The following is a 25,067-nucleotide window of genomic DNA, read 5'->3' on the forward strand; positions in this document are numbered from 1 at the left end:
CTGATTGAGGGTCACCCTGGAGGCCTTAACTCTCCGGCCTTTCCGGGCACCTAGGACCCACTGGCCATCCTGTCCCTAATCCCCGCAGGCTCAGGAACAGCTTGGTTCCGTGACCATAGAATGCCCCAGGCAGAGAGGCACAGGAGGACACCATCAGATTGGCTCCAACATGAGAGCCCCGCAGAGGTAGGGTACCACCACCACCATGGGCCACAGAAGTTAGATATTCCTGGGTAAGAATGTTTGCCAGAGAGGGCTGAGGAACGCCAAGGTGGCATACGGCACCACCGGGGAAGTAGGGAAACAAATCAAAACAAGGCATTGTCATATCAACAGCAGGGAAGCGATCAAGACCAGGGAACCACGCCTCCTGTGAGAGTCCCCACTGGAGCTGCTGAGCGCTCACAGAGAACTTAGTGCTCTAGGTGAGCTTGGTTCTTCTGTTGTCACTCTCGGCTCCCCAGTCCTGACGCTGCCTGCTGTGACAACTCAAAGACCAAATGGAAGGCTGGGCTTGCCAACGGTTGGTTGGAGAGCAGTTTGGGAGATTCGGGTGCAACTTCAGGATCAGGGGAGCCAGGACTGAAGGGGATATTTAAACATTCAGGAGTTCTGTGGAAGGGTCTGGAAAGAATATAGAGGAGGCCAAGCCACTTTCCTTTGTGCCACAAGAATGCCTCAATTAAAATGCCATTCAGTTAGAAGAGGCAGAAAGAAAAACAAACCCTTCAGCTGTAATTTTGTGCTGAGCTTTTTTCATGTAAATCAAGGGGGGCAAATGGCATTTTCCATCAGTCATAAATGTCAAAAGCCCAGAGGTCCACAGCTGTTGTCCTGCAGTATTACCCGGTGACCGTTTAAACGGCCGATCAAGTTCCTTCCGGAAAACAAGGCTATGAGTCCAAGTTCCAAGTTCAAGCACTTGAAATGTTTGACTTGAGTGGAGCCATGGAGTCTCAAAAGCGGCCTTACAAAGGGGGAGTTCACTCAAGGCTGGGCTGTAGTGGGTTTTGTGGTTGTGATTGCTGTTGTCTGGATTGAGTTGGGTCGCTCCTCAAAACACCTCCTGCCAACAAATTGCCCTTGGACAAGGGTCTGTCGACCCTGGGGTGGGGGGGTGGGGGGAGCCACAAAACACAGCGCATACAAATCAAAGGAAATGTTAAGTGGAACTTGGTAACCTTGGGCTAGTCTGGAAATGAGCAACGCCAGCAACAGTCCCTGTACGCAGCAGACATTCAGCAGAGAGTTGCCGGTTGGTGCAGCTGCTGTTGACATTCCATAAGCAAAAACCCACGGTGGTCCTGTCCTTGTACTTGGGAGAGATGGACGGATACAGCTGATATGTTTATTCATATCTTCGTTAGATTCTAAACCCCTCGAATGTGGAGACTGTAACCACCCCCACACCTCATGGCCCTGTGTTGATGGCCCTGTGTTGATGGAACTGTGTGTGTGTGTGTGTGTGTGTGTGTGTGTGTGTGTGTGTGTGTGTGTGTGTGTAAGTGTGTGTGTGCTATAGACATACACACAGTGCTAACCCTGCTGTGTGTGCCCCGGAATGTTCTGGTGCTCATGTCTCAAAGACTTGGGTCAAACAGGGATGGCATGACAGATTAAAAATAAAAGGGCAGAACTCCTGCTTTGTTTTTCTGCCTTTTTCCTGCTGAGTGATCTTGAATGAATTACTAAATGCTTCGGAGTTACAGGTTTCCCAACCAGAAAATGGAGAAATCGCCCCCTGTTTACAAAGTGCTTTGGCAAGACAACTGGAAATATAATGGAAAGTTTATCAAGTGAGATCTCTCAACTAGAATAGAAATTAAAGCATGACATTTTGGATAAAACTCAATATTTTGTTAGTCAAATTCCATCGAAATTATACTTAGGTACATTAACTTAATTTAAGAACTAGTGGCAAATTGTATTACTATTTGACACGTTACTGCTCTGCATAATTATTCAATCAGAGCTCCCCTGAAACAAATTAATGCTGATGCAGCCTAATTTTTTTTTAATTCTGAAATAGTTCAAGAATACAGAGAACTATCCAGAATAATATAATGAGCACCCATACAAATACCATCCAGCCGTTTGGAAGATAGGCATTGTGCCAGATTTTCATCCCCCATTCTCTTCAGAAGTAACCCGTTAGAGACCCAGTTGAAGCTCCCTGTGTATCCCTTCCTTGTGCCCCTTCTCCTGGGGGCAACTTAAAACAGATGCGAGCAGGGCCAAGTATCACATGCCTCCAGCCCACCTGTGGTTTGAGCCCTCGGTTACATGGCAGGGTCCTACCCCTCGGGCCCACCTTAGGTCTCCGCTCCTTTACTCCCAGGCTTTCCTCAAAACCCTCAAGAGTGTACTCAACCCTCACAGGCACATCACCAAAGTCCGGAAGAATAAGAATGAGTACCCACAGGAGAAACATCGACAGAAGGACAGAAGGTGGCAGAGACTTGGAAAAATGCCCTCCGGACAGACACTTCCCAGAGACCCTTTTCTCTCAACCAGCGACCCCAAGAACACACCCTTTCCTGGCTTTCCCCCCTGCCCTCTCACTCCTTGGCGCTGCCCCTCAGTGAATACCCTGCCCCCAATTCCTGGTCTCAGGCTCCCCTGGGGGAGGGGACCCAATCTGAGACGGGGCTCTCCTGCAACTATCTATCGTGGGTATCACAATGCATTCTTTCGCACGTTTTGAACCTCCATATACTAACTTGCTTTTTGCACTTGTGACTTATTTACTCATTTTGTAGCTTTCTGGCACATGGAAAAGTAACCTAGCACAAAACATAGTTGGTTCCCAAATGTCGAACAATGATGCTGCGTCCAACTCACTAAACTCTGTGTTCAACCCTTCTCGATGCATATCCCATTAATGTCTATGGGTGCTTTTGAACGTGAAAAAAATCCCAGCACAGAGTCCACTTTCCAGGGAGATGCAAAGGTCTGTGTACATGGAAAAAAGAGAAGAATATTTGAACAAAAGTATTCATTTCCTGGGGTAAAGGATTACCTTACCTCACTGAATTGGCCAGGTGAGTCTCCCGACTCTGAGAGTCTAATTCACCCCTGCCCCCCACATACCCAGTTTGGGGCCTTGCACATAGCAGGCATTCAATGAATCAAGGACTCATCATTGTATTGATGAGAATACTGGGGCCCCAAAAGATAGGAGATCAAGTATCCACAGCCAATTAGCAGCAGACCTGGAAAGTAGGACACAGTTCACCAGAGCAATAGGATGGGATATTTTTCCATGACGTGGAATGTCAGCAGAATCTAGACTAGAACCCAGTCTCCATGGAAAGGAAATTCTCTCTTCTTCTTTCTTTTCCAATTGTTTTTTTAAATTGAGATGTGACATACATATGGTAAAATGGAAAGACCACTCTTACCTGAATTTTTACATTTTTTCACCATCAGATTAAGAGATTCAACATTTCCAGCTATCCCCAAATTGTCTCTATGACCCATCTCAGTCAATTATCCCCACCCTGAATGCTATCAAAGAGAATTACTGTTTCTGTTTCTCATTCCATAGATTACTTTTGGCCCATTTTGGAACTTCATATAAATAGAATCACACAAATATATATTTCTTGACATCTAACTTCTTCCACTCAGTACTATGTCTGTGAGACACATCAAGGTTGCACGTATCAGTAGTCAATCCTTTTTCCTTGTTGGATGGCATTTCTTTGTATAAATACATCACAACTCTCTTACCCATTCTATTGTCGATGTACATTATAGGTTATCTCCAGTTTGGAGCTATTATAAATAAAGCTGCCATAAACATTCTTTTTTTTTTTTAAGTTTTTATTTATTTATTTATTTTTAGTCATCTCTAACCCCAGTGTGGGGCTTGAACTCACAACCCAGAGATCAAGAGCTGTGTGCTTTTCTGACAGCCAGCCAGGTGCCCTTAAACATTCTTAATTGTGTCTTTTGGATGATAAACATTCCGATTTTTACTGGGCACATACCTGGAAGTGGATTGCTATGTCATAGTAAGATGCCTTACTTTAGGGAAAATGAGAAGGGTTTTCCCTCAGCTGGCAAGGCTGGCAGAGAGTAAAGTTCCTGTTTCTAAGTGTCTCCTCATTAAAAACCAGAGTCTTTGATTGGAAGAGAACCAAGAGAGGCAGTGACATGACCTCCCACGCCACATTGGAGTCCTGCCCTCACTCCAGTCACAGCTGACTTGAGCTGGGCTACTTTCAGGAAGCAGAAGTCACTATCTCCAAAGAACTTGGACACTTCTGCCTCCTGTGGCTTCCATCCACTCATCCCTTTACATCCCTCATGGCTCAAGTAGAACCATACATACTCCTTTGGCTTGGGTTGCAACTCTCAAATTCTTCTGTTGGCACTGAACACTAGACCAGAGTTGGCTCGGACAGAAATGAAATCTGTTTCCAATTCCAAATGGATTAAGGCTCACTACAGCTTCCATCAGCATTGACGGTGATGACGAGCAAACTAAGCAGAGGTGTTACACAATGAGAGGTTAGGAAAGTCAAAGGGTCCGGTCCACTATTGATCATCTCACTCTTGGTACCACATGACATGGGCTTTCAGATCTTTAAAGGCCCCTGGAGATCATCTAACCCAACATTTACCCAGTGCCAAATCCCCAAAGTATTTCCAAACCTCTGTTTAAGCACATCTAAGGGAAGAAACTTAGCTCATTCTAAAGCAACCCATCCCATAGTCACATGGAACTACTTTCTAGAAAGTTCTTCCTTTCAGCTTGAAGCTGCCTTCTTTTAATTTCCATCTATGGGTCCTCTTTTTGCAGTCTGAGAGCCTTGAAAATAAATTTTTTTTTTCATTTAGCCACTGTGCAAACATCATAGGAGCCCATTCAGTATTCAAGAAAGCTGTCCTCATTCAGCAGGTGAGTTTAAGAAGGGTGAAAGCAAGCAGCAGCTAGGGGGTTAGGATGAGGCGAACACTGTTTGATGTCATAGTTACTCCAGACTAGTAACCTTTCTATTTTTAATCTTGCTATGGCTTCACTGATTAGCAAAGAAGGAATGTGCAGGCTTCTATTATGTAGCAAGGCCTCGGTGATATCTCCTGTCTCATAACTCAGTGCCCTTGTACTTTGGCAGTCGACCAGAGCAGGATCTGTTCTATCTACTGAGCCCTCTGGGCTAATCTGGTTGGCAGTCTCGTGTGTGGTAAGGTAGACTAAGTATGGTCTTCGTAGACATATTAATATGCCCCAAATCAGTAAGCTAGTCTAGCTACTTCTTTGAATCTTGGTTTCATTTATGGCAGAACCCACGTTTTAATACCCACCTCAAAGGAACGTCAAAGAATCAGACACGTTCATGTATTTGCAGCACTTGGCCCCATGCAAGGCCCACAGAAGATGCTCCATTAATAATGCTCTCTTCCTTCATCTTTCTCCCAGAGCTGCCCTTGAAACCAGGGATATCTGGTCATGAGAAGGAGCTGCAGTGTGCAGTAAGGAGCTGCAGAGGCAGAGGTCTGTCTTCCATTCTAAGCCTACAGAGCTAATTTTAATACTGTGAGGGGGCTCCTGGGTGGCTCAGTGGGTTAAGCCTCTGCCTTCGGCTCCGGTCATGATCCCAGGCTCCTGGAATCGAGCCCCGCATCGGGCTCTCTGCTCCGCAGGGAGCCTGCTTCCTCCTCTCTCTCTGCCTGCCTCTCTGCCTACTTGTGATCTCTCTGTCAAATAAAAAAAAATATTAAAAAAAATACTGTGAGGCCCTAAACTCGTGATGATCCTTGAGAAAGCCCGTTAACTTCTCTGAATCTTAGATGTTGAACGTATCAAATTAGATGCTTCCCTAGTCTTAGGGATACATTTAAAAACCTCAGGGCCGAGATACCGTCTGTGAATCGCTGCCAGCAAAGCTGTTCAGAAGACACTAGAATTTCCCCCAAGACTTTCTTCTCCAAGTCAACTCCGTAAGAGGCAATTTTCCCCGCAGATTATCTGTGTATCTAAATATCTCCATATACCCCTAGTGGTGTTTGATGCATCTCATAGGAGACAACAATTGACATCTTAAGAACATCCACCATATGGGGCCTTCTCAAATTCTCAGAGTGCACCATGGAAATCCAGCAACCTTTAATACTTACCGACCCGATTCATCTCTGGGAGGAGGGATTTTCGAGTATGTTCAGGCTTGATAATGGAGCTTAAGAGCTAAGCAGGGTGGGGCTGGACTGTGAGGGCAGCCTAAAGTCAAGCTCAGTACATGACCTTGCTGACACAGTAGCCTCGCCAGCTGTTTCCCTGGGTGACACTGCCCCTGAGTCCTCACAAACAGTTGCTACCTTGACAGCTGGGAATGTAGGGCCCAGACACCATTGGGGTAATAACCAGTCAGCCCTCGAGTACCTCAAGACACTCATTGCCTCCCCGCATGGAAACAATGCCAGCCAAATATAACAGCTTTGGTAGTAAGTCTCATAGTTTGGCACAAATAGCAACCCAGCCCATCACCCTTGAAATCAGCAAACATGGATCTAGAGTTCCCTCTGCTTCATCTGTTAGAAGATAACTGGGAAATAAATCAGATTGCCTCCAGTGCCTGCACTCAGTGCTTCTGCCCTGGGTCTTCCCGGGGCAGTGTCTTTTCAAGAACGCATGCCCAGTTTCCTGTGTCTCCCAACTGGGTCCACCCTGATGGGTTGAATTGCTACCCTCCTTAGAGAACAGAAATCCAGTTTCCGCCTCTGCGTAATTCTGGTCTCTTCTTGGGTGCCATTTTCTTCCTCCTTGAATTAGACAGCCATACAAAGGAAACCTTCTGGATCCAGCTAACGGGCCGCAGCTTGCCTCCCCTCCCCAGAATCTTGCAAGTGCTGGGTCAGATCTATCTACGCAGGAGGTCCTTGATCAGGGCAACTCATTCACGGGGAGGACATTTGTTGACATCAGTAATCCAGACATGTTCAAAGAAAGACAATAAGAATGAGCCTAAACCAAATCATTTCTCTGTCAGAGCTTAGAATGAATGAGGAGGCTGCAGGGAGGGGAGGGAGGAGTGCCAAGCAGGGAGGGGCCGTACTGGAGGGCAAAGACTGCATCGTAACATCCTAACAAGAAGAGAAGTAAAATCAGACAGGCTCCCGTTGCACACTCTACAATCTCACTGATTTGAGACGGAGGTTAAGCAAGCCTGACAAAGCGGTTCATCAAATCGGAGGTGAGCCCCCATCTCTTAGATTCCATTAATTCCCAGACTGCCTTACTGTCACTCTCAATCCGTGTGGCTCACCACGTGGCGCTTGTGTCTTTCTGGCCTGGCTTCTGCCATCCATCTACTGGTGGCCTGACTCCATTCCCCGAAATCAACTCCCTGTTCCCTTCCTCCTGGCTACTAACAGTCCACTGGGAATCCTTAAAGCCCTGTAGAACATGAACAGGACAGCAACTGGTGACTCCCATTTCCCAAAGGCCTTTCTATTTTTAATTTGTTGAAAATATTCCATGCTGAAGTTTCCTTTCTCTCCCTCCCACCCTCTGTGGTATTTTTAGGCCACACGGGCTCTTCGGAATGAGCATCTCACTTGCTGGGCGCCGCAAATAGCTTTCCACCGTACCTGTCAGTCACCATGTACTATAGGCATGTGTCATGGGGAGAGCAGGTCCTTTCACTCCAGCCTCTCATGCGGGCTCTGCTTCTGTGCGCAGCTAATCTGTCAAGGAATCAAAGACACACCGGCCTCAAAGGGGAGGCCCTGGCCCCACGGCTGCCTGCCAGGGTTATTATGAAGGTCCCCTCCATCCTAGACCAGGAGCTCGCTGGGAGCAAGTGGCAGCAGACAGGGGAAAGTCAGAGATCAGGGATCTGAGCGGGGGGAAGGCAACGTGTGTGAGCTGAGGGTGGGAAGGGGCACTTAGGGATCAGGACTTGAAAGCTGAAAGCACCCAGGGATGTTGCAGTCATGACTGCTTTCAGGCAAGGACAGACACGAGAATGATCTGAGATGCTTGCAGGGGAGACCAAAGGTCCCTCCGGTCCGGGGTCTCCTCTGTCAGGGGTGGCTCGGGCGCTTCTGTGGGAAGGAGAGAAGGGTGGAGCAAGCCGGCAAGCTCCCTCTTTTATATCACCCTCCCTATCACTCCTGCGGGGCCAGAGAGAGGTGATGCGGCTGCCTGGCCCTCCCACAAACACTACTGGAAAAGTGTACTTCAGTCAGGGCGGTGGTTCTCAAAGTGTGGTCCGCAGACCAGCAGTGACAACATTGGTGGCAGCAGCCCTGGGGAACTTGTCAGAAATGCAGATTCCTGGGCCTGACTCCAGGCCCATGGAGTCAGAAACTCTGTGATGAGGCCCAGCACTCTGTGTTTTAACTAGCCCCAACCCCCCCCCCCCCCGCCACCGGCCCATCAGGGTTTCGGATGCACACCCAAGTTTTAGACCAACTAGATCAGGAAAAGACAAGGCAAGGATAATCTGGAGAGTCAACCAAAAGAGAATTTTTCAAGTGTGTAAGAGAATGGGATGGAAACATCAGGATGTGTCACCGCTTCTTATGTGATTCCTGAAATGAATGCCATCGATATCTAAAAAAGCAAAATGGCCGTAGACCAGAGGAAAAAAACAGAATTACTTTTCTGAATTAATGTTCTAATGTTAACAGGACCCTTTTTGATGTTTCCTTAGGGGAGAGGGGGTGGATTTTCAGCAGAAAAACTGTCTGGAGTCAGTTGGGACCAGTGCATGGTGTTTTGATTATGAAGTGAACATCCCCAAAGACCACGCATGCCTGAAATTGCCAAGTCCCCCCAAAGCTTGGGCTTAAAAAGTCACATAAATATGTTATAAAAGAAAACTGATGTTTCTAAAAGAAAACCCTGCAAGGACAGCTTTGAAATTAAAATTCTTGGCTGTTCAGTATAGTAGAATAAAGTAGAAGTCTCCCTCCTTGCTCTCAGCTCACAGCCTTCCATCTTATTTACTGAGAAAATTGAAGTCAGCAGAAGTAAAATCCCACTTGTGAGCCTACCACCAACTACCCCCACTTCCCCGGCCTCCCTACCCTCCTCTCCACATTCCCTTGTGCAAGACCTTCCCACAATGCTGGAAGGCCACGTCCTCCCCTGGTACCCTGGGATGCTATCAGCTCCAAACATGCTCTTCCCGCGACTACTGGTTACCCCTCCCAACCCAGTGGTACCCTCTGCACGCGGACATTCAGAACTGTGGCCCGGCCTTCACAGTCTCTCTTGACCCTGCGGCCACCACCAACTACCAAGCTGCTCCTCTGCTCCATTGTTTAGTTAAAAAAACATGACCTGCGTATAACTTGCTGTCTCTACTTTCTCTGCTCCTTGTCTTTTCAGATCCCTTTCCGGTCAGGCCTCACCTACTCCACCAACATCCTCCTTCTTCAGGTCACCAGAGATTTCCATGTCGTCAGCCCCAGTGACCTGTGCTCCAGCTCTCTGGCTCTGCTTCTCAGCAGTCTCTTACATGGTTCTCATCTCACTGGCCTCCCCTTCTCTGTCTCCTCCATGAATCCCCTCACTTCTCCCTGTCCTCAACTTTGGAATGTTCCAGAATGCTCTGAGTCTCTGCCTACTCTAGCTATTCACATGTTCCTAAGTGAGCTCATCCAGTCCCTCAGCTTTACAATATCCACCAGGAGATCAAAAACTCTCCAGAACCAACCATTTCTCTCCACCTTCACCGCTACCACCCTGCTCCAAGCCCTCATTGTCTCTTGCTGGGACTATGACAGTAGCTCCCACCCTCGTCTGACTGGTCTATTCTCTTTCAGACTGGTCCTTTAAAGAGGCAAGTCAGATCATGTTACCTCTCTACCCAGAACCTCAAGTTGTCCCAACACTACAAGACAAGTCTGTCCCTAGACCTGCAAAGCCCTACCTGACTCTGCCTTGGCTTCTTCTAGGAACTTCTAGGAACTCTACAGAATGAGGCAATTCTCCCCTCTTGCTATTGGGCTCCAGCTACTCTGGCCTCCTTGGAGGTCTTTAAATCTTTCAAGTCTTTAAATCTATCAAGCTGCTCCCACCTCCGGGCCCTTGTTCTTGCCATTTCCTCTGCCTAGAAATGCCCTTCCCTTATATCTCCATTTCTTTCTTCCTGATTTCATTTGCATGTCTGCTCACCAAAGAGATCTTCCCAAACCCCTTACCCTAAAGTCATCCACACATCCTCACTCCATCCAATCCCACCATCGGTCACTGTACGCTGCATTATTTTTTCGTCATAGTGCTTCCCACTCCCTGGGATGCTATGTATTTACTTCCTTATTTGTTGTCTGCCCCCCTCTTATGGAATATATGCCCCATGTTTCCCAGCATCCAGAAAGGTGCTTGGCACATAGTAGAGGTTTCCAGTAACATTTTGTTGAATTGATTAATGGATAAATGAACAAAGGTATGTTCTCGTCCTACAGAAGGAGGTGAGGGTGGGGTCTTCTCTGTTGGGGAAACTTGACACTTAACAGGGCGTGTACTGGTTCTCTGTCCTAAATATTTTTTTTAAAGATTTTATTTATTTATTTGACAGACAGAGATCACAAGTAGGCAGAGAGGCAGGCAGAGAGAGAGGGGGAAGCAGGCTCCCCACTGAGCAGAGAGCCCGATGCAGGGCTTGATCCCAGGACCCTGGGATCATGACCTGAGCCGAAGGCAGAGGCTTTAACCCACTGAGCCACCCAGGCGCCCCTCTCTGTCCTAAATCTTGACCTCATCATAACTCTAGGACCTTGAGCAGATGACTACAACACTGTGAGCTTCAGTTTGCTAATCTGCAAAGTAGTGATGGTAATTGCACTCATTTTTCCAGGGTTGTTGTGATAACAAATGAATGAATACATAGAAACTCCTTAGAACAATGCCTGGCAGGTAGGAAGCATGCACTGTTGCTACCCACCCTGTGTAAGTTTCTTGGGCAATTCTGGTATATCGCCAGGTTTGAAAATCGGGGCTACAGACTGGAGACCCCATTAGATGAGAAGACAGGAGATGTTCAGGAGGAGCAGAGCAAGCCAGAGGTCAAGGAGAAACTAAAGCAGCACACACCTGGCTGCTTTCTAAAGGGTGAACGGCTTCAAACAGATCCCAGGACAGGCCCTGTGCTCTCCTAAGGGCATCCAGGTAATCTGCCACTGGTCTGGGGGGAATCAGCACCGTCTCAGTGAGATTCTAGTTGGTTATCCTCACCCAGCTCACCAGTTCAAAGGCAGATGAACTGTCTTCTCCAGCCACAGCGGGTAACAGAAAGATCTATGTATGGCATGCAGGGCTGCCAGGATATAGAGAACATCACAGGGGTGCTAACCAGGCCCAGCCATAATAGGGGTACAGTCGGCGGCAACGGCCCCTCCTCCCAGCCTCCGGAAGCTTCCTCACAAAAACCATCCAACCTGCTCCCTGATGTCAGAAATCACTTTAGAAGGGGACACGCTTTCCTCTGGATGGCAGAAGATGCCCCAAAGGCAAACACTTCCAGAAGAATCACAGAGGCAAACTGGCCACGTATTTGATCACTCTGCAAAGGAGGTATCGATAGGAGAAGGGCATGATGGTGTTCTGCGCCCCCACTCACTCCACCCAAACTCGTGGATTTCCCACCTCTGTCAAACCCCCAGGGGGGACTTAATGCACCCCAAGAGGAGCAACGTGAAGGACGCGGCACTCATCCACATTTTGTAAGGCACTTCTGTCTCGGCACGTGGTTTCATTTAGCTCAAGTGGAATTATTGCTTATTTCTGCCTCCTATACCCCTCCGTCCCCCCTCGGCCCCCTTCCTACACATTTCTCCCTTCTAGCTCCTTCTACAAATGCCTGCAATTCCTGGAGGGCCCTTCAGGTGTCTGGCCTATCTTTCCTGGGCTGGGACAGCTCCCTGCCCAATGGCCTGGTTGTCAGCATCCGGGCTCCTTCTTTATCTCCTCCTGGGTCTCCCTGTGCTCTCTGGCCTGCAGGTTCACGGTGTCCGCAGAATTCTAGGCCCTCGTTGGGAAGCGCTGATCTAAAAGTATGGAGCTCCCAGCCCTCACCGCTTCCCATCTTTCTTAGGAGATAGTAGCAGATGCTTCTAAAACAATCCTTCTTTTGTGAGACTTGCCTCACGAAAGGGGGTCTCCTCACTTTCCCAAGCCCTGGGGTTTTTCTGAAATGATTATTTTTCACAATGTTATATTCGTTTCTGGTGTACCACAGAACAAGCCTCACTTTTGTATCAATCTCTCCCCACTTTGCTGTCACTGGCTTTTCCTCAAGGGTGCAGAAGGGGCTGAGAGCACAGCTGGGCCCCAGGCCCCCCAGAGGACCATTCCCCGAGTAGCTCCACTAACCCTGACACAATCTTGGGCCGCCCTCCACAGGGTACTGCTCAGGTTGGTGACCATGGCCCTGGTATGTCATCCATCTCCAACAGGGAGATTAGAGGGACAGACACTGGACACAGATGACCCCATTGAATCTTTGCAGCCTTTCTACAAAATAGGTATTACCGTCCTCTTTTTACAGGTAAGGACCCAAGGCCAGGGGAGGGGAGTGAACTTGCCCACAGCGCTCCAGCAAGTCCATGTGGCACCTGCCACGTGAGCCCATCTTTTGAGGATGCCCACGGTTCAGAATCATCTTTGAACTGCCCCTTCCCCAAAGTGTGTGCATGCACGCACATACACACACACAGAACACACTCCTTTTATCATTACAATTAATAAGTGAAATTGACAGCACATTACCCCAAATGATCCATTAGAGTCTCTAACTTAGGTTATGTAACGTGGAAGATATAAACCAAAACAGACTCCTAAGGGGGTAATCAATCTATCCTTAGAGCCAGGCCTGGTGTAGAAGAAGGACTGAATCAGGAGTCCAAAATCCTGGGTTAAAGTTCTTGCCCAGCCACTTACCAGCTCTGGGACTTTGGAAAATCTTCCATTATCTCTCCAAGCCTGTCGCCTCATCTGTAAAATGGGAACTTTGACACTTGCCTTACCTGCCTCATGAGCAGAATCAAATAAGTTTATGGAGATTGTATCAATGCACCTGTCAAGAAAGAAGACAACAAATGCCTTTGCAAGCTCAAGTTATTACGGCGTGGACAGTAGAAATGGTATAGTCACTATCTCAAATACACAAAATTGTAACTTTCAAAAATTTCCCGTAAACAGGACTTAAATCGTATCTGGGGCTCCCATCTGTCTGATGCAGAAAACATAGCATGGTCACTAATAGGCTGTCAGACACTCCAGCGATTTTCTCAGTCATCCAGATTGAAACTCAATGCCAACACACAGTTCCCTGCATCGCCTCCCCTCCTTCCCCTAGGCTGGTGCGTGGCTCCGGTGTTCCCCAAATGTTGTCTGAACACCAGCAGGAAGAGGGGTCTTCCTCGAAGTCGCCATCTGTCTACGTCTTTTGAGATGTGCCTGTGTCTTCTTTCTTTCCTGGTTGGGTGGTCTGTTCTCTGCTGAGATGTTGCCCTTGCTGCCATTATACCTCCTCTCTGTCTCTCTCTTGATTCCTTTTAGTCTAGCCTCTAAATATGGGCTGTTTTCAAGATTCAGTACTTGATCTTACGGCATTTTTTCCTACTTTGTTTCCCTCAGACACTTTGTCTACCTTTCTGGCTTCACATCAAAGGGGAAGATCCCCCAGATCAAAGCTCTGACCCCAGTGTCTCCCCCTGATCATCACACAACCATGATGGTGATCTCGGAAGGAACCATTCATTTTCCTGTGGGATTTTGTATCTCCAGCCGCCTGGCAGACACGCCCCGCCCCCACCCAGGTGCTTTGTAACCACCCCAAACTCCCTCTGGCTAAGGCCAGATTTAGGATCCGACCCCCAGAGAGCCAGCTCCCCTCTATGGTGCCTTATGGCTCCCAAGGGAGGTGCCATTAACCTCCCCCACCCCAACCCTCCAGGCACAAGTTCAAGGCTTGGAGCCTCTCCGCATCGTTTTTTTCTCTCTCTCTCCTCGCATCTGCTTGAGCCTTGCGATGCTCACTTCTCACCACTTAAGGTCTCTGGAAGCTGTTTTTCTTTTCCGCTCATACTGGCACCACCAGCGTTCAGGCGATTATTGCTTCATGCCTCAATTACTAAAATCGCATCCTGATTTGCTTCCAATTAAAATGCATCCCGCCCGACAAGTCTCTTATCTACTTCCCGGTGACCTCCCAATCAATACTTGTTGAAACATAAGGGGTTCTTAATGGGTGGCACCGGGTTAGCAGATGGGCTCCAGGGGAAACTGCAAACCCTCTGAAATAATAGGAAACATTATGTAAACCAGATGATTAGAAATTTGATTTACGATGCAAATGTTTCTCGGGGAGGGAGCGAGTGTGTCAACCTACACTCACACCTGAAAGTCTCTGCAGCTCAAGTTAGGAGCTCTCCCTAGAGCGCATCTGAAGGGAGAAAATGAAGGCCTGCGACCCAGAGTCAGTCTTCATTCATCATTGGTTCCAGGGACTCTAATCAGCCAATCAGTCATTCTGTATATGTGGAACGCAGAGGATATGCCAGAATTTTCGAGGTAGCATTTCACTTCATCTTTATCACGAGCCTTTTATGGCACCCATTTTACAAATGAAGGCATTGAGGCTCAGCCAGGGGAGACCCCTGGCTTGAGGCTACACAGCTGGATAAGAGCGCTGCTACCCAGACCCAGTCTACATCAAGCACTGGCATTCCCTCCCAAATCCCTTTTGTCTCCCCAACCTTCTGTGTGCCGGTGACTGGCCCTGCCCTCGGCGTATAAACATGAACAGAACTGAAAGAAACGTAAGTTAAAGCCCCCGGCACTGGGCCCAATGCAAAAGTAGGGATTCAAAGCTGTTGGTTCAAAGAATGATTATTGAAAAGCATCGTGCCGAGTGCTCAGCTTAGGGAATTGGCAGGGCGATAAGGGAAGGTCATCCAAAGTGCCAAGGCAGTGCCAAGCAAGAGGGTCCATCTGCCGGGGACAACCAGCTGACCATACCGTGCGGGCCATTGAACAGCGAGCCGCTCAGAGCCAAAGGCTTGGTCTCCATCAGCCTCTCTAATAGCCTTTAAGACACGGCTATTAAATAAATCAAGTCCAATCTATAATTCTACAGATGCAACTGAAAGCAAGAAAAGAGAAGAAATACAGAAAATCAGCTGGGAAATTCTGGCTGGTAAAACTACAGGCAAAATTTCCCTTTGTCTCTTCTGTAAGTACCTGACGATCCAAACAAAGAAGGGAATCAACATTATCTAAAGGAAGATTGGCGGTAGGATTCGGGGGTCAGGGGGACACAATGTCCCTCTCCAGTCTTCTCTCACAGACGACCCGCAGGTCTGTTGCATAACGTGTCCTTGACTTAGTGGAGCTGGGACTTGGCAAGTTTATCTCACAGATAAACACACGGGCGCTCCCCGAGGTGTGCAATTTGACCATACCATGTGGGGAAAATCAACCGTAAGATTGTGGCCGGGCTAGAAAAATCAGAAAACCAGCCTGACAGGCTCAGCCTGGTTTTTTAATTAATCATTCTCTCATCTTTCTGTCCCCTTCTAACCGCGGCCACCAGCTTTCGGTGCCTCAGCTGGAAACTCTTTTCCTCAGTCAGGGAGTGACAGCCCCCTCTCCCTCTCAGGGGACACTTTCCACTATTACGTGATAGGACCACGGGCCACCTCGGGAAGCCCTGTTCAAGCTTTTCATTGGCGATTGCCAGCTCACCTCAGAAGTCCCAGCACAAAACTACGTGCCTTCTGCCCCCCTTACTTTGTTTTCAACTCCCAGCGCCCTAGTTTCCTCCACACTTTGGGAGGGAGCGTGTGAAAAGCTCAGCAAGCCGACACAAAAGCGAGCCGGTTCAGCCACAGTAACCACGAGGCAAGGGACACGTGTTGCTTCTCTCTGATTTTCTTCTGGGCTGATGGGAGAGGCCAGGTTCCTGGCTGAGAAAGCCACACATGTGAGGCAGCATTCATCCAGGATAAAAGCGAGGAGACATTTGATTCCAACTTTGGCCAGCATCCCCCACCCCCACCCTCCACCCCTACATAGAAAATGGGCTTTTTTTTTTTCTGGATTCTCACTTGGATGCACAGCCTGAACAGTGGCACAATCGCGCCCGTCTGGCTTTCAGGGCTTGGTGGGTCAGGAACCCGTGCCCCCATCCCTGCATTTCTGTCTGCTGTCCCAGTCTGACTCCGGGGACAGGGCCTCTCTCACCTTTCTGGCCCACGGGTTGGAGCTCTCCTTGGGGGCTAGAGGAAGATGGGCTCTGGCAAAATCAACACGAAGGAATGGATGCCTTCTCCAGGGATGGAGGGGGGTGTTTATAAATAAAGTTCAGAGAACCAATAGCTTGCTGGAGGCAAGGGAGATCGTTTTAAAAGCACGTGGCTATGGCGACATTGGCGTTTCCTCCAAAGCAAACCTGGCTGGCGTGGTCGGGGATGGGGATTAGAAAGTGTCCGCAGCGCTGGGCACACGGGACCCCTCAGTAAGGAGGCAGAGGGAACTTAACTGGGACGTTTCCGAGGTGTCTTCACACACAAGCACACACAGGCTCCACCGGGTTACATGCTGCCCCATCAAACGTACACCGAATGGGCTGCAGGTGGTCATCGGCATGGCCTCCAGAAGCCCCAGGTGAAGACAAGCCTATGACAATGACAGCAGCTGCAGGGAATTAAGAGGCTTAGACAGGTGGGCGAAAGTCAATGTCACCTTATACTAGGGGTTTTAACCTGGGATCCAAGGAGGAATTCGAATTCAGAGGTCTGTGGACTGAGATGGGAAAAGGTTGCCATTTTTAGACTCCCTGACCTCTAATTGAAATGTAGCATTTTCATGAGCACTGGGCATTGTAGGTAAGCGGTGAATCACTGAATCCTATGCCTGAAACTAATATTGTGCTGTATGTGGACTAACTAAAATGTAAATAAAAATTTGAAAAGGGGAAAAAAATCTAATAAAATTCAGCGTTTTCTTTGTTCGTGAACGTAGGAAACAGACCGCCATTTTATTAGTGGTAACTGTGTCTTTGCCACCGATAAACGTCACATCCGTTCACATCGTTGTGGTTGTTCGGAATATCTCAATCTATCATTTCTGCTCATCTGTGCTTCAAAATTATGACAGCTATTAGACCTGTCACTAGAACTTGCTGTTGAATATATCAATAAAACACATCAATTACTATCTCACAAATGTGTTTACTAATATTTTGATAACTACATTTCAATATAATTGGCTCCCTTTTGAATCTGATGTATTTTTGATGGATCTCAAAAACATTCTTTTGAGAGGGAATGCATTGGCTTCACAAAACTGCCAAGGTGGTCCATGGTGCAGAAATATACGCGGCGCCCCTGTGTTTGAACATCTGATGTCAAGGGTCTATCATAAATGAATATGGACAGCTTATTTCAAATAATCACCACAAGCCCACAAGCAAATTTCTCATTGATCATATATTATGAAGGAGGAAACAGAGGATTAAAGCAGAGTCTATCTGATTTCAAAGGCTGTGATCTTTCTACTACAGCATACCCACGTGCGCACACACACACGTGCACGCACACGCGCGCACACACACACACACACACACACAAATACACATATCTTTTTATGACTCCCAAACATCCAGTCAAAAATTCAATTAGAACAGACACTACTGGTCATCAAACTAAATTAACTAGTGATCTGTCTCTACAACGCCACAAGAACTGGTTGAAACAATGAAAAAAAAATCAATCTAACAGATATTTTGTCTAATTGCACTCATAATTTGATGGCCCTCTCCCCCCTTCCCAAAGTGGCTGAGTAGGCCAAGAGTTTCCTGTTCTGGGACACAAGTGAAATGAGCCCATCCAAGTCTAGGCTTCCACACCCCCTCCCCTTCCCACCCCCCTGGACACCTACCCCTTTCTGCCCAACCTAATGGCTTTAGGACTAAATTATTCATGAAGGGAAGGGGAGGAGAGGGGAGGGGAGAGGGAAAGGAGGAGGGGAAAGGAGGACAGGCCAGGGCAGGCCTATAATCCATTTCGCCTTGGGTGCTAGGGAGAAAGACAGAGGGGTCTCCACCCTTAGAGAATTAACATTAGAATTTTGAGGACCAGTAAGAAAGAAAAAAATTCCTCCAAGAGGACATGAATTCATGACAACACCAGCAAGGGCCACGAAGGAAGCATTCAGGGCATTATATTAGAGAGGGTCCTCACCTAGTCTGGGGTCTAAGAAAAGATTTCTCTGAGGAATTGGTGTTTGTGAACCCATCTTTTATAGTATTTATGGTTTTAATATCCTGCTGGCATGTAACCCTCCTTTCATTATAATATGAAATAAAGGCAGGCCTCACCTCTGCCATCTCCTCTTGGAGGAGAAGGGTGGGTTTCCCAGGGCTTCTAGTAAAGACCCTACTTGCTGGGAAGCGGGAGCCAGTGGCAAAAGCGTCTGCCAGACTTGGTTAGTGCGCAGCCCCAGACAGCTTGAGGTGCCCCTGGCCGGTGTCAACACAGCTAAGCTGAGCAAGGTTGAGCAGCGCAGCCCGCGCCATGTGGCCCAGCCCATCCCCGGCCCCGCGGCTGGTGTGGGAATTGGGGCGCACCAGCCACGCGTCTCATGGGGCATTCTGACGGCCTGCTGCGAATTCCATCAATCAGCCTTTGCCGTCCCTTGTCCCAGTTGCACATGCTGTACAGCATAAACCCAGTGTCTTTTCAACTAGAAGCATAACAGTCACCGTTAGGATGAGGGATGGTCTGGTATGAGGGAAACCTCCTTTTCCCAGGAGGCAAAGACTCCCGGAATAAAGGTTTAAAATTCCTACTTGAAAACAAAATTACAGTGCATGCAGGAAGTACCCCTCCTGACAAATTATTCCATCCGATTTTGTAATCCCTTTTTGCTCCCTCCTGCTTTCTTTTGACATCACTGATACTGGGCGCTCAGCAACATGGGAAAGGAAAGGAGAGGAACAAAGACATTACTGTTAACCCGAATCACAAATAATAAATTGAGTTTTGGAGGGTATTGCTAACAAATACGTACAAAAACTCTTTATGCTCAGAATGAAATCTTGTCCTCACTTCAAAATTTCTTCCTAAAGCATCTGTTCTTTTGAAGGAAATACGTGATCTCATGACTTGCGGGGAAAAAAAAAATGATTTACCACCCACATAAGAAATATCCTCATTCTGGAAACTTCTGACTCGTACACCTCTATTTGGTCTCTTGCTATCTACACTCCAAGGGTCATTTTTGTTCTCTAGAGGGAGCCTTATGTAATGGTCACTTACAAAACAGATTTTCCTGGGTTAAATCATACCCAAGTCATGCTAATAGTAACAAGAATGTCACAGCCACAAGTCCCTCTATGCACTTAGAAATTTACTCCCTATTCTTAGCACAAAGAAACTAGAATTCTGTGTTTCTGTTAATAGATTTGGATTCACTAGCTATTAAAGTAGAAAAACAAAATCACTATCAATCATTCATCTTCTCTATAACCCTTTAAATCATACAACTTAAAGATCTTCTAAGAGCAAAATAGAATTATACCTCTTTTAAAGAGAGCAAATTTAATATATCATTGGGTTTTATACTTGCCACTTATAAGAAATCATTTGATGGTACTTTATCCGACTTAACAATTATTCTGATTCTTTTTTTTTTAAAGATTTTATTTATTTATTTGACAGAGAGAAATCACAAGTAGGCAGAGAGGCAGGCAGAGAGAGAGGAGGAAGCAGGCTCCCTGCTGAGCAGAAAGCCCGATGTGGGGCTAGAACCCAGGACCCGGGATCATGACCTGAGCCAAAGGCAGCGGCTCAACGCACTGCGCCACCCAGGCGCCCCAATTATTCTGATTCTTAATGGCAAATTCTTTCATATACTGATTTGAATCCTATCACTAAGGAAATGTATCCAAGTCCACGTTTCTCCATATTTTCCTAGCTTATTTTTTTTAAAAAGATTTTATTTATTTATTTAAGGGAGAGAGACAGTGAGAGAGAACATGAGAGAGGAGAAGTTCAGAGGGAGAAGCAGACTCCCCGTGGAGCTGGAACCCCGATGCAGGACTCTATCCCGGGACTCTGGGATCATGACCTGAGCCGAGGGCAGTCCCTTAACCAACTGAGCCACCCAGGCGCCCCCTCCTAGCTTATTTTTTCTTCTAAGCTTGTTTTGCTTGGACTTCCGGCTGAAATACTAAAGTGTTCTAAAGCATATTAAGCTGATTCTGCAGAACACTGGTCTGCCATGAATTGTTGACACACCAATAAAAAGGAGTTCCAAAGTCAAATAAGATCACACTGCAAACTGTATGTCCTAGGAAAGTGGCAAAGCCCCTTGGCATGACCAATACTCTGAGGAGCCTGTTATGAAGAAACCTATATAATTTTATTTGATTCCATGTTTCCAAAGCTTATTTAATCGTTGACCTTCCCTCTTCTCCGCTGGACCTGTGATTACGGATCACACACCACTTCCTGTCTTCAGAACACAGTTCGGGAGACTCTTAAGAGCACACGATGGCTGGATCTACGTGCACACACGGTTTTGCCGACTGTGGTTTGATTCATGCAAACTAGTATGTGGTCATGAGTTGCTTTCAAAGGTTGTTTTCAAAGGAACTGCAACATTTGACTTTTAGCTCAAGGATTGAGCTAAAAAAAAAGAATGAGGATTTTTCTTTAAAAAAAAAAAATCTGTTTCTGCAGGTAGGTAACACCAACTATCCCTAAGCAAAGCTGGAAATCCGATCAAGATCATTTCTCCAGGACTGTCTTGTTCCTTCTTTCAGGGGCGCCTGGGTGGCTCAGTCCCGACTCTTGACTTTGGCTCAGGTTCACCATCTCAGGGTCCTGAGATCAAGTCCCACATGCGTCTGACTGCGAGCTGGGTGTGGAGCCCGCTTAAGATTCTCTCTCTCCTTCAGCCCTCTCCCTCCTTTAAATAAATAAATACAAATCTGTCTTTGTTTCAATTCTGTCTCCCAGGTAGCAATTTCAAGACAGAATTCTGGGTCTGGGAAATGAGAAACCCGGAGTGTTGGAGCTTGAAGAACTTGAGAAAACTCCAAACCCTTTCATTCACTAATAGTCCAAGAAGTCACCCTGCTTCCCGGCGCCATCTCCTCAGACTCAACATCGCTGAGTCTCCCTATTGTTTACCAACAAGCCAGTGTCCTTTGCGCTCAAGACAGGCACCCAGAAGCAACACATTTAGGTGCACGAATTCTGTAGGTTGTCAGAGCACGTCCGATGGGGTGAACTCTCTAAGGGAAATTTCACATCACAGTGTGAGGTCTTCGAATCTCACATATGGAGTTATTTCTTCACTAGGGTCTTGTAATTAATTCCAATTAAGGGAAACATTAAGTAATGTTTTCCAATTAAACTCACAAACAGTTTTCGACCCATGGTAGAATGCCTGTTTGTTCTTCGCTGGGGACATTAATATTATTAAGCACTGGGAAAAGACAGTGTTCATGGCTTGCATCTCGTGGCAGCTGCAGAGTTTCTTTTTCTAGAAAGGACCAAGATACGCTGCTTGATCTTGGGTTCTGCATTTATTTGGGGTGGCTGTGGTGGGTGGAGGAGGAGCCCTATCAGAGATTAGGGGGAAGATCTGAAGCCTGGGAGGGTTCTGCCTCTTTCTCCTTCCAGCCTTCCTCACCCTGCTGTTGACCTAACTGCCCTTCCCTGGCGGGGAGTGATGCTCACGAGTCAAATCCTACACCTGTGGCTGATTCTCAGGCAACACAAGAAGACTTCGCCACATTAGAAGCAATTGGCTGTTTGCAGGAAGCACGATGATCTGTAGTCACATCTCATTAGGGGCGCCTGGGCCCTGTGGTGCACGAGTGGAGCAGACGCTGCCAATGTAATTTGTTTTATATGCCTAATTCTCTTCCTTATAATTAACATCTGAAATGCGAAAACAAAACGAGAGTGCTTTGCAGGCGTCTGGGCTCCGTGAAGCACTTTCAGGGAGACTAGGATTTTAGGGCAGTCTTTTCCACCGCAAACAACAGGGTGTGCCAGGGGTGGGACATCCAGAGGTCACCCTGGAGGGCTGATCCCTGGGGTGCAGTATGTGTGGGGAGGGAGGAGGGGACAGAGGAGGGAGCGTCGGCATTATCCTTCACCCCCTCACGCTGGTTGAAATGCTACCACGTTCTCTGGGATGAAGCGGTCCTGCAAAGGTGACTCAGCCGTGGGACAGAGCCACCAGTCAAGACCTTGCTGTATATGGCCCGAGGCAGCCTTTGTGGTCATACCTCCACTGACTTCCCCCCCCCGCGACGGCTGGACGAAGTCAGACACCGAGGGAAAGAGGAGGAGTGAGAAGTAATGGGTCTTCTGCCACCAACCAGACTCTGAAACCAGGCGCGATTGTCATCCGCCAAGTCTCTGCAGTGGGAACGGGGCTGAGCCGAAAGCTTCTGGTTTGATCATCAGGTCTGGAGCCTGCCTATCTCAGACCGGCCAGATGAGATCAAGTCCGTATCATGGGTGTACTGGGTGGCTCTCTTGGTTGCGAATGCCAGAAACTGACCCTAGATAACGAAAAGTCGAAGGAGAATTTGTTGGCAGAATATCAGCTCAAAGACTTGAGAAAAATGCCCCCCGAGGTTCCCGCTGATCAGTAGGAGTCATCTAGCTCCTTGTCTCCCACCAACCTCCAACTGGGAACATGGGAAGCAAGCTCAAATGTGGAGTAGCCAAAATGTTACAAGTGTGCCCTAGCATTGGGAGGAACGCTTGGTAGCATGTTGGCTGTTAATGGGTCTACGGAACTCAAAGATACAGCAGATTTGTAATGGCAGTGAAAACGGGTTTTTAATCTCCCCTGGTATTTCTGGTCCCACGTATTTCTGCCCAGGTCCTGGTTAGTGTCTTTCTGTCCCCCTCCTCTTCCCCCTTTTCTTTTTCCTCCTTTTCTCTTTTGTCATAAGCACATCCATAATCATTTGTTGAGCAATTACACAATTTGGTAGGTGGTTTACATTCATCCTTTCATCTCCACTGCAACCCACAAAGTACACATGATGATTCCCATTTCCAGGTAAGGAAATTAAGGTTTTAGAAGGGAAACAACTTGCCCAAAGTCACTCAGCTAATGTATAACAGAAGTGGGATTTGAGCTGGTGTTTGGCTGACTTCAAAGCCCGAGGCTTAGGTGGGATAAAGGACCCTCTCTCAACATTAAAAAAATCCATAGACACCAACAAGATAATGTACTTATAGCGTGTATTGATTAATGACAGGGGCACCTGGCTGGCTCAGTCGGTAGAGCAAGAGACTCTTGATCTCAGGGCTGTAAGTTTGAGCCCCATGCTTGGTGTAGAGATGACTTGAAAATCAAATCTTTAGGGGCACCTGGGTGGCATAGTTGGTTGAGTGTCCAACTCGGTTTTGGCTCAGGTCGTGATCTCAGAGCTGTGAGATGCAGCCCCGAGTGGGGCCGTGCTCAGTGCAGAGTCCACTTGAGATTCTTTCTGCCCCTCCCGCTCACGTGCACGAACGCACACACGCACGTGCACTCTCTTTCTCTCTCATAAATGCATACATCTTTCAAAAAAAAGAAATTAAAATCTTTAAAAAACTTTAAAAAATACATAATGACAAAGCAATGTTAATTCTATAGAAATTAAAATCTACTTTATGAGTCCCAGTCATACCTACAGAAAATGCTTTTAATCACAACAGGATATCCATGATTTGTAAATTATATGTGAAGGACATGTTACCTATCAAGGCTTTCACAAGGCCCCTCACTCATGCCCCTTGCAATAACTATGTCCCCTCAACACACCAGTTAGGGGGCAGGCACGGGACTGGAGTTTGGCCCATTGATTCGGAACTCTGATATGACCCAGAAGACATGAACGACTGCAGTAAAACCGTCGTAACTCTGTGGCGGCCATAGAACATGCATAATAAATGTTGAAGGAGGGCAGGGGAGAAGGGAGGGAGGGAGGGAGAAAGAAATGGAAGCGAAACGGAGGGGTGGATTTAGTTAGGAGAAACCAGCAGGAGAAGCTGAGCCAACTTGAAGGTTAAGACTAACAGGTTCCCCATGTTCAAAGGCCAAGTTCAGAAAAGTCAGCTCCTGCTGGGGTAACAGGCTGACTTCATGGGTCCTGGAAGGTGAACTGAAGCAGGGAGGCCATAACCTTGAGGAGGCAACCGGGGACCAAAGGAGCAGACAGCCAGGGAAAGGGCTCCAGTAATGAGACACAGGTTGGGTCACTGTTAGAAGGAAAGGAACCAAGCACCAAGACCACAACCCACCACTGGCCACCCAGTGGAGGGCTTCTCTTACCACACTGCTAAGGGGGAAAAACAGGCTTCAGGGTTCCAGACAGCTTCACCCCTTCCATGCCTCCTGGAAGACATTGTTTCCTGGACTGCGTTCTCTGGGACGCTCTTGTCCTCTGAGATCTTCACAGGGCTTTCTACAAAGAAAGAATATGTGCTGAAATTCTATTCCCCTCTTGGAGTTTCACAGTATACACGAGCATGCTAAAGGCTGTTGCAAATGTGAAGTAAACACTGATATATAACACCCATTTACCTTTATTGAACCAAACTGATTTTCCAAACTTACTTGATCCTGGCATCCTGTTGGCAGACTGCCCATTACCATCTCAGAGAGCACTAAGGTTCCAAGAGGTACAGAAATACTACCCTACAACAGAGCCACCCTAGAGTCACGTGGACCCTTCTTCCATGGAGGCATGTCCTAGAAGCCACCTCTCTCCTTACTGTCAGCTTTCCAACTTGCACGCTGTTTAGGTTTCCGTGCATATTCATCCTGACGCCAGAAAAGTCCAGAAAAGTCAGTGGCCAACGGAAGTATTTCTGAGGCCCTTAGATTATCTCTTCTGGAGTGCTTTCCTTGACTCTTCCCCATCCCAAGCCTACCTCAATCCCACTCGACCCCAGCTGGCCACCACATCCCCAGTGTCAAGGTCAAGAGCACACACTGGGAATCTGCCTGGCTGTGAATTCTGACCACTTTGTCCGTTCTGCCATGAGACTGTGTGTAATTTCAGAGCACAGGCTGTGGCTGTAGC

The 25,067-nt window shown here is 47.5% G+C and overlaps 1 long non-coding RNA gene across 1 annotated transcript; it reads right to left on the reverse strand.

The window, feature by feature from the left end:
* Positions 1-5,741: 5,741 nt before the first annotated feature.
* LOC125092364 (uncharacterized) lies at positions 5,742-24,500 on the reverse strand. The gene is made up of 3 exons (XR_007124885.1): positions 24,314-24,500; positions 7,597-7,692; positions 5,742-7,402 (listed from the first exon to the last, which is right to left on the reverse strand). It is a non-coding gene; the product is annotated as an uncharacterized LOC125092364 (long non-coding RNA).
* Between the last annotated feature and the right edge of the window lie 567 nt (positions 24,501-25,067).

This window comes from Lutra lutra, chromosome X (assembly GCF_902655055.1).
Source record: "Lutra lutra chromosome X, mLutLut1.2, whole genome shotgun sequence".
Lineage (NCBI taxonomy): Eukaryota > Metazoa > Chordata > Mammalia > Carnivora > Mustelidae > Lutra > Lutra lutra.